A 12,154-nucleotide genomic window follows, 5' to 3' on the forward strand; every position below is an offset into this window, starting at 1 on the left:
GACTCTAAAGACGCGTTGCACCGGCAATAGTAGAAAGGCTTGGGATTAAATAAGTGAATCATCTTCTTAGAGATTATATCGACAGCAGGTTCCTAACACATGTGATAGTTACACGTTGGGTTACACCAAGAATGGGCTCTTAGCCAACTGGTGGTTTGCCTAATCCCAATCTGAGCAAATCAATCTCCTAGTCACCCGAAGGATAATAAACCCAAACGAGTTGGATCCAGTTTCCTAAACGAGAAAAATCTGTTTATTTTTTGGTGGCTTCTGCAGAAATCTGCTCTGGTGAAGCCAATCTTCCTAGATTCCTTCATGTATCAGGTGATATTTGAAGGTTAAAAGTGAGGCTACTATGGTAGTCAGTGATGTGGGATAGGAATTGGATAAATATTTTAAAAAAAGAAAAGATTTATTTTGTAACTCAAGGAAATCAGCTAATTCGCTGATTTTGGATTTACGGATGAACTCTAATTATAAATAAAATTATGAAATTATACAGCTTCATATGTGTAATGTAACAATTTGGGTTCAACCATTGTATCTAGATTTTGAGATAGAATGTTCCCATAACGTAGATATTCAGAATGTATATATTTCATCTTCCGATTCAGCGATTCATACTTCAGGGATGCTTTTAGGGACTTGTGTGATTGAATTATAAAAACGGAATGTGAAAAAAATATATTTCATTTTCTACAGCTGGTATTATCTTCAATAAAACTTTAAATATACTGGTATCTTCTTCGAAAACATTTATTTTCAGCTATTGTAACAAGTTACTTTATCAACCCACCGTATATTCTAATAGTTTGTTTTCAGTTATTTTATACAACTCGCTTACAAACTGGTCCGATTTCTTGTAACCGAATATATCTATCTTTGTCTACTATACGAGTATACTTGCTAACGTACGATATTAAAAAGAAAACTTCTGAATTTCTACGAAAAAATGTTTCATATTCAAATCCAGTTAAGTGTTGAGTACATTTAAATTTTTATTTTTATTTTGGAAAGGATGTATTCGGCATATGAATATAACATGGAATGACAGCTACAAACATATGGTGAACGTGGCGGGAATATATGAATTTTGAATTTCGTTGCATGTAAATTATTTAGTTCTTGTCGATTGAATATAATTATCACCGTTTCCGACGCAATTTCATGAAATTTTTTTAAAAATATAGACTTACTTACCTCAAACCAACATCATTACAGCCTTTGTAAAGATATATGTATCCAAAGTCAATTTCGATACAATTTTTTTTGTTTAAATTATTGCGAAAACGGATTATTATTCTTTGCTGTTATAACTAACTAAGTTTTTGTTGAAATTTATAAATCTTAATTTAAAATAACTAGTAACTGGCCAGATAATGTCACAAATTCTGCTGACGCGTCTCGAAAATGTTCAACAAACCGTATACAAGTGTTCGAACTCTACACACCAAAGAAGAGTTAACACAACAAATTAACCTAAACTCGTTCACCAGTCACTGACATTTCTTTAATACCGAATCAGTCATAAAAACATATTGTCCATATTGCAAGAACACCGTCCTGAAACGGAAGTCCTCATGCACTCCTTGAAGATAGCTGTCGGACTAACCACCCACCACGTTGGAAACCCAGAGACCTACATTCAGAATTCTACTGTAGCCCCACTGTCGTTTCCCCACCGCTCTTCAGGTGCTTTGAAATGCTAAAGAGTTCCTGATATTTGCATCTTTCGTCTTTTGACTCGACTCTTTTGGTCGCTGTAGCGAGTCGAGAGATTCAGATGATGGGTTAGAACAGGTGAAAATTTACAGTTGCAATTGAAATCAAGAGTAATGCTTTTTAAGTGTTTATTCTTAGTGCTGCTTATTAGATGTTATTTTAGGTGTGAAATAACTCTTAATTATAGCGTACTTTCGTAGCAGGAAGAACTTGAAAATATGTTTTTACGAGGAAAATAGCAATACTTGTAATAGGTAGTATACATCATACTTTGCATAACATTTGATTAGTATGAAATATTGGATACCTAAATTTGAATAAAACGAATACAAGTAGAGTCTCAAATATGACTGATGATAATTACAATTTTTTATATTCGGAAAGGTTTCTTGATTATGAACAAAAAGAACTAGTTTCACGGGTTGAAACGCGTTGGAATTTTGAGAACTCTTGACGTTTCGGCTCCCACTTTGGACCCATTATCAAGAGAAAGGTGAGGATAGGATGGTTATTCGTTCATTAATAAGAAGTGATCCTATTCCGTGGTCTCAATCTGCCTACTTCACGCAACTAATCACCCCTTTTTTCTGGATGATTCCAAGGCGTCAATCTGCCTACTCCTTGGAATCAAAAGCATCAAGAACACTGTTAACACTAACACACTCACTGCTGGTCACAACTCAAGAAATATTCAATTCAATATCGAGGCATTAGCATTAGGTGTTTTCTCCTTTGAAGAACAGCAGAATACATTTTCAAAATTATTTCAGAGGTGAATAGTGAAAATCCTGTATTTTGATACATTTTATACACCTCATTTACCATCGGTTCGCAGTTGGAAGGGAGGATGGTGCTGGAAAAGATTTAACTACATCTACCAAATAGCGACGCTCTTTGAAGTTATCTTCAGTTCGGGTTTCGAGCTCGAACGAGGGCTGTTAAACTGCTCTGATAAGACGTAATGACGTCGAAACTAGTCAGTAGTTACAACCTCTTCTTGCAGTTGCGAGCCATTGGAGATGTTAATATCGACATTACGCTCTTCATAGGAGTTGTAATTCAATATTCGTCGAGGAATTTAGTCAGGAAAGTAGTTGAATTCGAGAAAGTCGAAACGTCAACTTTTATCTGTCTCTCAAAAATTATCAAGAAAACTAATTTTAAAACAGAAGAGACCTAAAATTATTGGTTGATTATAATTGTGTAGTTGATCTATCATCTTTTTTAAGACCAGTTTCCTCAAATGGGATTCATGAATATTGATATTGGTCTTTATAGGAACCAGTTTAACAATTTATTTGGTTAATTAATTGAATTAATATTTCTTATAATTCATTCAAATTGACGTTTAACTATCATAAAACAACTATAAATGAGTAACTTTTTGTATAATAGTTCCTCATATTCTAAAGAAGAACACACTTTCTATGTTGGAATTTAGATTTCTGCAATATATTTGTTTGTTTTGTTAATAAATAATCTGCAGCCAACTGCCTGTTATATCAGTATTCTTAAAGTTCACTTAATCCCAAGAAAATATTTCTCAACTAAAACTTAATTTTAATCAAGTTCATATTCGCCCTCATTATCCTGAAGCTTCGTGGAAGGTGACAAACTCCTGGCATCTTCGGTAATGTCAAACTTTTTCCATCAAGAAAGTTTTGTGAGCAAAAATGATAGTCAAACAGTACTATATCCTGGTTACAAGGTGGGTGCTTTCGAACTTCTCAAGCTCCGTCAATTCTTTGTCAGAAACTAATGAGATGGACATTGCCGTGATAGAGCACAACACCCGTTAAGCTGGGCTTTTTGTTACTTCACCTCGCTTCAACCACGTTCTTTCGCACTGAACGTTCTGATATTTCATCTATTTTCATTGCCTTCTGATAATTTTTTCAGGAATGACTCAATTTTTTTTCACTTAATGAAATATTGTAGATTTTAATGAGGTTGATTAAATTTCATGTCGTTCACACATTTGGAACTCAAACATGGATTTCATTTTTCCATTCTTTTTAGAATGATTTCAAATTGTTTAATCGTTGTGCATTGACTTTATTCTTTTATCAACTTTTTTGTATTTTTTCGTAGATATTTTCCTATTTTTGATTGGATCATGATATCATATATTTTCGATTTCTGTTACTACAATCGATAGAAAGTTAATCTGCATTTTCGATATCCCAATATTCTTATTATTTTATTATTATATCCATGAAAATATACAGTAATGTATTTACGTTACATTTTTCATTCCATGTTAAATAATTCGTCTCGTGCTCGTACAACTTATTTCTTTTTTTATGAAAACATGTAGTACTGTACTGCTCATCGTTGTCTCTCTAACTTCTAGAAGTTGAAAAATCCCATTAAATGGAAAACTTCCATCATTAATATGTACTTCCGATGATTTGATTAAAAAATTTCTTGATCTTTCTTACATTCAAACTTTACGCAAGCTGCTAACCAACTTTTTCTATAAATCTTGCAAAATGCAATTTAATAATATGCATTCATTGCTTTTATTTTTGATTTATTCATAATTCTAGTTAAATGGGCACTATAACTAATAACTAAAGAATGTTGAAACCTAATCAAGTGTGAGTTATAGTAATTGTGCAAGACACATATCTTTGGGGATAGAAACACCTGGAATTGGACGTGCTAAGGCACACATAAATAGGTCTTCTGCCGGACAAACCATTCAACTGTTTCTTTTAAATGGCTCTAAACATGAGTGGTGACAGGTCTTACAACCAGACACGATCATCTAAAATAACATCTCCATGACCATATTTACGATATATGCCTCACGATTCGGGATAGCGCTGGTGCATAGAGGAAGACGCTGGTGTATAGAGGAAGACGCTGGTGCATAGAGGGAGAAAAAACTGTGGACCAAATCATTTTTGAGTACCAGCTCTCACCCGTCTGGAAATCAAACACTTTATAGCTTGTCTATTAACGAAGGAAAGTTCTAGTTCTAATTGTCTGATCGGCTTTTACAATTATACTGAACATTGCTAGTTTTTGGGGTCTATCATTCTACTTGCATGACTATAAATTATGAACTGTAGTGAATTCTCAGTACGCTTACACCAAGCAAACATAGTTTTCATTTATGTTATTGTAGTGGGATTAGTCGTCGTCGTAAATAAATAAAATAGTGTATAATAAAATTAACGTTCCAGTGCAGTTACCATATCGGTAAACTATTTTAAATGTTCATACATTGTCTATAACAAAAAGTTGAATGGCTTTTATGGCAATGATTTGATATATGTATATATCAATTTTATGGCAAAAATAACTGTTTATGATATCTGAGAGGTCCGCCAATTGGTATTCATTAACATTATTTATCTGTTACAGATAGTAATTAGATAGCTTTTAGTTCGTACCACGTTATTTTCCACGCAAGGTATGGTTTATTATATTTTTTTTGTTTATAAAAAATAATAAACTTTCACAACAATTTATCATCTCACATACAAACAAATTTCGATGGATACTATCTGAAAATTAAACAAAAAACAAAGAGGATTTGGAGGAGAAAATTGTAATCGGCCTCAAATTTATATTTCTTCACATTAATATGTACTTGAGATGCATAGGACAACAATCGACTCCTTTTCACTTGGTTTCAATTTCTATACGTGCAGTATTATATAAAACTCATGCATAAAAAGCTTTGACTCTTAATTTGCGTAAAAGCATTTTTTCTGGCAAATAAATCCAGACATTTCTTCACTGTTTTCCTCACATTCTTGTGTTACAGGTCTTATTATTTCATCATTAGTAAGAGGATCAGCTTTATTTAAATCATCATTGCTTAGTAAGAAACCATTAATTTCAGCATCAGAAGGGACTCTATCAACGGAAAAAACTGAAGGTATCTCATCTGGGGGTTCAAAGTCATCGAGTGTATTCTTCGTTGTTTCATTGGGGTCACAAAGGAATCGAAGATTTTTGTATCAAGTTCGCATTCAACTGATCCCAACTTTCAGCCAATGAAAAATCAGCTTCTTTCATAGAGGTCTTCTTATGGACATCAGATACAGTACAAACTTGAAGCCAAAGTTTTTTCTCTATAATTCACCTTTATGTTTTGAATAAAGTTTTATTACATTGGTTGCGTAAGAGTTGAGCTGTGAACTGTGAAATTTTTATCAATGGATTGTAAGTCTTTATCAAGCGGATGTGCCAGCGCCTTATCGAGCCGCAAGATCGGTTTAAGTGGTAGGTTCTTCGTAGATAACATTTTTTTACTTAAAAAGTAAAATATTCTCTAAGCCACTCTAGAAATATAGATCTCGTTACTCATATAATGTAGTACTTTGCTTATATAATGTAGCTTTGGTACAGATGCAAAGGCACGTGACCTTTTTGCTTTGTCAATGACTAATAAAGGCGTCCCAGCAGCATTCGCATAGGCCATGAAATTTATTCTTTCTTTGAAGACTTTAGAACCAGCAGCTCTAACTTCTAAGTCAGATGTCAGTGTTTTGCCTGGTATCGTTTTCCAATACAAACTAGACTCATCCTCATTATAGATTTGCTATGCAGATAAATCTTTCTCATTGATAATATTTATGAATTTATCCTGGAATGATTTTACGTCGCCTTCTTCATCAAATTATAGCCTGATAGAGGAACTTTTAGATATTCGGGCGGTTTTTCCTTTTCAGTTCTCAAAATGTAAAATAGTATCTGTTCTTTCTTCTTCTTAATATCAAAAATGGTAGATTTGCCCACATCATATTTCTGCACAATAATAGTAAAAGAAATGCCTTCCACAAATAACAAATGCGTATGATACTTACTCGACAGGATGTCTTTCGGGTCTATTAAAAACAAAAAAAAGGTACTTAGCTGTTCAGAAATAATCGCAAAACATCCATTTTTTACATAAGATCCTTGAATTTTCTAACCCAGATTGACAGTTTGATAGAGCAAAAATGATTTTTTCAAGCGCCCCACCTTTTTTACCCTACAACATGTATTCCCAAAGTATTGAGACACGCTCCACTACGAAGAGTCTCGTTGCCAGTGGAGCATCAGCTGAATCAATTATTTGCGCCAATAAGACACTCATCTTCCTTCTTATCTAATGAAAACTGTATCCTGCAAGTGGAACTTCAGAGTTATAAAATAAGAAACAGTCGTTGGGGGACAGATCTGGTGAATACGGTGGATAATGAATAAAATTGAAGTGCAATTCGTGAATTTTAGTTATAGCGATCACCGAAGTATGAGAAGGTACGTTGTCATGTTGGTAAAGCACCCTCTACGCTGAAGAGTCGATGGATGCAACCCCATGACTATTCCCAAAAATGGTCAACATCAATTCCCCCTATGATGAAACTGTCTTTGCGTCTTTTGGAAAAGGATCGCTCTTTACAATCCACTGTCTCGACTTTTTGCTTCAGGAGTGTGGTGATGTAAAAAATCCGACTTATTTTGCTTAAACCGACTTAGGAAATTTTCATTCGAATGCACTTTTGGTTTCAAAGCGACAACCAACTCTCTAGCTTGCACATGCATAATTCTTCAGTTTGCCAGATATTTAGAAGTGCCAATAGCTTCTTATATCTCTATCCTATCTCTAACCTTAAATCGGCAGTCATATATTACCATTTGATGAACTGTTTCGATGATATTCGTCGTAAATTAGGTCGCAGAGTTTCCGTACATAGTGTCTCAACTCTTCTCAGTCTCAATCTCAATAAAAACAAGTACAAATAAAAGTTTTTAAAATAATTAAGACCATCTGCTCATGTCGATTAGAAGTATACAGTGGGTATCGTTATTTCAACATAACTAATGAACTTATTTCATTCTACACCCTATATATATTTTTGGTGTACCATTACCTAGTAGGTCATAAATACATCCGATAAGACAGTGCTATTCAACTTTCAATAGTTTTAAATTTACAGCCGTTTAAAATTCAAATGTACAAAAATTGGTTTATGTCAAAAAAACTAATAGATTTTTTTTCTGTCATTAATCTTATGTAATATCATTGTGAGAGATTATATATTGTAATTACGTACTTTTAGAATTTAACTATGTTAACCGAACAGGAAAACAGAATAACGATGTGTATGATGAGAGGTTACGGTGATCGTAAAAGAACTTATGATGAGATGGCTCGTTTATTTAATGATACGTATGCAAATCGCTACTAAATTACCCAAAATGCACTTAACTACATTTCTTTATGAACACGCAGTATATAATACATGATTTTAATATCTGCGCAGCTTATACCGTTTATACTAAGAAATTTTCTTATACAGTGTTGTCATGAATTGACCTACATAGATAATAGATAAAAAGCTTGAGCAGAACTATATCAGGAAAATAGTGTGGCCTGGTTTTTCACCATAAATTCTTTCACGATGTTGATGTGTCGTTGTGGATGCACAATCTACATTTTTTCAATCATCACTTCTTCTAGCTTAACAAATTTTAAGTTAAATCTAAGACGTTGTTGACTTGCCACAGCAAAATAAATCTTCCACAACACCTCAACCGCTTATTATAATTCTTTTAGCGGAGCCTCATAAAATAGCCTTCTCAACGTTTTTATATGAAAAACTTTATAAGTAATACTAAATTCAGGATAAGGTTAAATGAGCTAGGGCGTAAAAGCCGTGAATATTCCTCACTAACACTTTGACCTACTGATCTATTGTGTACCCTGAATTTTTTACCAGTCAGGTAGCAACGACTTTGCAACGTGAGTTACCTGTCTGGTGGCTATGCGACTTACCTCTTCACGCTTACAAAAGCTTAAATATAAGTACCATAGCCTTTGTCTATGATAGACTCGCACTAACCTAGAAAGGAGTCGGCGGTTTCCTTTGGTTCCTTGCAAAAACGGCAACGGCGGGACGTATTGAACCACTTGGTGGATAACGAAAGTAACACCTTCGATTGTTTCAAACCTGGGGTCTAACTTTATTTTTCTGCTTTCTTTTCGTTTTCCCACGTTTTTATGACCATGATATGATGACTTGTTGGAAAACTCACTTGCCTGATAATTAAACAAAAAATGTCTATCTCAAAGTGCTTTACTGAGGACAACCTATGCATCAAAAAACCTGCTCAAAAAAGAATAATTAAAATAATTGATTTCTTATTTATATTTATTATCCTAATAAATAATTGAGCACAATAGAGTCCAAAATGTGCTTATTTATTGCTTCCAAGGAGGAACAAAGTTCGCCGGGTTAGCTAGTAATTTCATAAATGCATGATCATGAAGTTTCAGTTGACTTTGCTTCTGGAGCGTGTATTTTTCCGAATTTTGTAAACCATTACCTATTTCTCATTCTTTTTCGCTAATAAATTTCTATGATATTTGTATCCAATCATTATGACAATTATGACAAAAAAATGTTAATGAATTTCATGTTTATTTGGGTAGTTTCTTTCGAATAATCTCGAACTCACATAAATATAGCACGGGAAAGTCAAAAATTAATCACATTTTTGGTTATAAAACTTCATTAAACTAAGATATAGTTCAAACGTTTAGCAATGCATTTGACCCAGCGAGTCACAAGCTTCCGTATGCGATTTTTGATTGTTCACTTTTACACCACAACCTGAATCCACAACTTCCACATCCTTTAGCAGTTCAAAGATATAAGAATCTGAGGGAGAGAGACCCTAGGGTGTTCCAAGGTCTCAAATTCTAATATATGGATTGTTTATATGGGATGACGATCCTTGTACAATCGGTTATTTTAGTTTATTGGCCAACGAATCACTGTACCCCGCACTTTTCACAGTAGTCTTCCTGTCCAGGTATTCGTCCAGTATAAGACCTATTTTGACTCCAAACATTACTTTCCTAGCCAATAGCGAGGTCTTGAATGTTTAAGCTTTTAGAAATCCTCATTGTTTCTACTCCATACTCCGGTATTTCAATTATGGCTTGTAATGATAAACCCACGGTCACTCTTCTGCATAAAAATACGTGAAACTCCATGTTGGAGCTATTCAGAAGTCCAACCGTTTGGTTTTGTTTGCTGTGGTAATTTAACCGTGACTACTGTTCAAAGCAAATGCGACCTTATCTAAGGTATTTTTTTTTATTATCTGTACTATCTTTTGAGCTTGTTGAATATATGATAAGTAGCTAGCTAGCAACTCCTCTTGAGTGGAATGTATTAATGAAGCTGACTTGCTTTGCCGTTGTAGCTAGACGATGTAAATGTGCTTGTACGCTTGTGGTTGCCTTCTATCTATAAGACTGTATAATATAATTTTTTGATCTACCGTAGTACAGATATTTTGTTGAAGTTTAATAGACTATTGCTATACTTAAGCAGTGTTGGTTTAAGAAATCAAAATCAGCTCGAACTTAAATGTAATATATTAGTTTTAAATAAAAATAAATTATAGGTCAAAATCTTATTTCATAAACTATATAAAATTCTTACTTTAAAATCTTTTTTCTCAATTTAGTCGTGGCAAAATTTTCAATTATCAATATCAATATAAAAATTCATATATTGTAATATCTCGTTTTTAATTTTTATTGATTTTAGAATAAATGATCGGGGTCTGAGGCTTCAGCCCCTCATAGACCCGTCCTAAATCCGACGCTGTACTTAAGTTTAATTTCATAGTGTAATCCAAAACCTTCTATTGTTAGTCGCGCTACTGAATATAATATTTCATGTAACAAATAAATTTTTAAAACAGACAGCGATGTTTTAAGAATCACGCCTTCTAGTTCAAGTTATGCACCAATTGCCAAATGTCTAGTCACTTTAATATTCAGCTAGGCATGACCTAACAGGATTCCTCGAGATCTGGTTATTTCTTCGATTTTCGTATAGCTGACGGCCGTATTTGAGAAAAATAAATCAATCGGAATGTTCCGATTTAGATATTTAATAAGAACGATTCGGTAAATGAATATTTAAAAAGTATAACTTATGATTAAGTGAACGGAAAATAATTATTATTTGGCATTAGATGATTTACTAATTCTTCGCAGAAAAAATCGATGTTCTCGACAAAAAAGAGTATCTGTTTTTACAAAAACAAGTTTAAGTACTTAATTCTCGTATTGTATAACTGGATGCGTTTGGCATTATATGGCCAAAGTATTTTTGTTTGTGAGTTTTTATGGTTTAAAATTGGATCAGCCTAAATAATAGTATTTTATAGAAAAAATTTTTGTATAGGGGAGAATTTCGAATGTAGTCCGGTTAGTCCATTCCATGAAAATTGTATTTTTATTTATTATCACTATGTTTGTGTGTAGTTGATATCGAAAACAATGCATTTTCGCACTGTTTTTAGGGACGTAAGTAACAATATCTAACTGTTATTCTTAAGTACAAGATATTTCTGCCATCGACATATATGTATTAAATTTTATTTGCAACTACGGTTTTTTTTAGTAACAGCCACAGAAAAACAATATTCACTGATTCTTCTATAATGTATATGGCAATAGTTTTGGCTCAAAATTTGAGACTTTAAAATTAGGTTGTAATTCAAAATGGGGTAATTTCATACTTTCACAGTCCCCTCGTTTTTTGGCTCTAGAAAATCGAAATATCCGATTTCGATGAATTTTTTTTAAATCTTCGATTTTACGGCAGATTTGCGGAAAAAATTACGGGAATAAAAAAAATGAAAACGTATGTTGGTTTGAGGGCTTTAAATGTTTATGAAAATGCACTTATTCACGTATAATTGTTGATAACTTCTTTCCAAATAATCAAATGATATTTTTTCCCATAATCTGCACAAAAAAGGGACAAATAAAAACATTATACAAGAATGTTAATTTATCATGTGTTTACAAGTAAAAAAAATAACAATTTCTCTTAAAATTGACCTTTTCTCACATATAATCGTTAGTACCTTTTATTTATTTTTCAAAATATTCGTTTTTTATTGTAGATTAACAAAAAAAAACATGAATATCGTTTGATGCTTGGCACAAAAGTTGAACGATGAACGATGACCACATTTAAAGTCATAAAACCATATATAATCTTCTAATCTAAATCTAATTATGTCAGAACATACCTCAAATTTGAAAATTTATGAATATAATTTATACAAGGTATAAAATGTGTTTTATTCCTAATATCTTTCCCTAATCCTAGTGGTACAGTACGGTTTTTTTATTTATCTCGCAGATTGTATATTGAAATTTATTTGATTTTAAATGTAGTACAGAAACGAACATTTTCAGCATTCCTTAAAGGAAATAAAGCAGGTCGCTGGCAAACATTGCAAAGGAAGAAAAACCGAATACATCCCGATCACCTACAAGATGGTATAGAAGCTGGTCTTCATCATCCCAGCTGCATCTGGGCAACCATTGATGCAAACACAGGACTAAGTCCTAACTACGATGAAGAAGAACGAGAGCTGTTGCGGCTCACAAAGG

This window comes from Diorhabda carinulata, chromosome 10 (assembly GCF_026250575.1).
Source record: "Diorhabda carinulata isolate Delta chromosome 10, icDioCari1.1, whole genome shotgun sequence".
In the NCBI taxonomy this organism is placed as follows: domain Eukaryota; kingdom Metazoa; phylum Arthropoda; class Insecta; order Coleoptera; family Chrysomelidae; genus Diorhabda; species Diorhabda carinulata.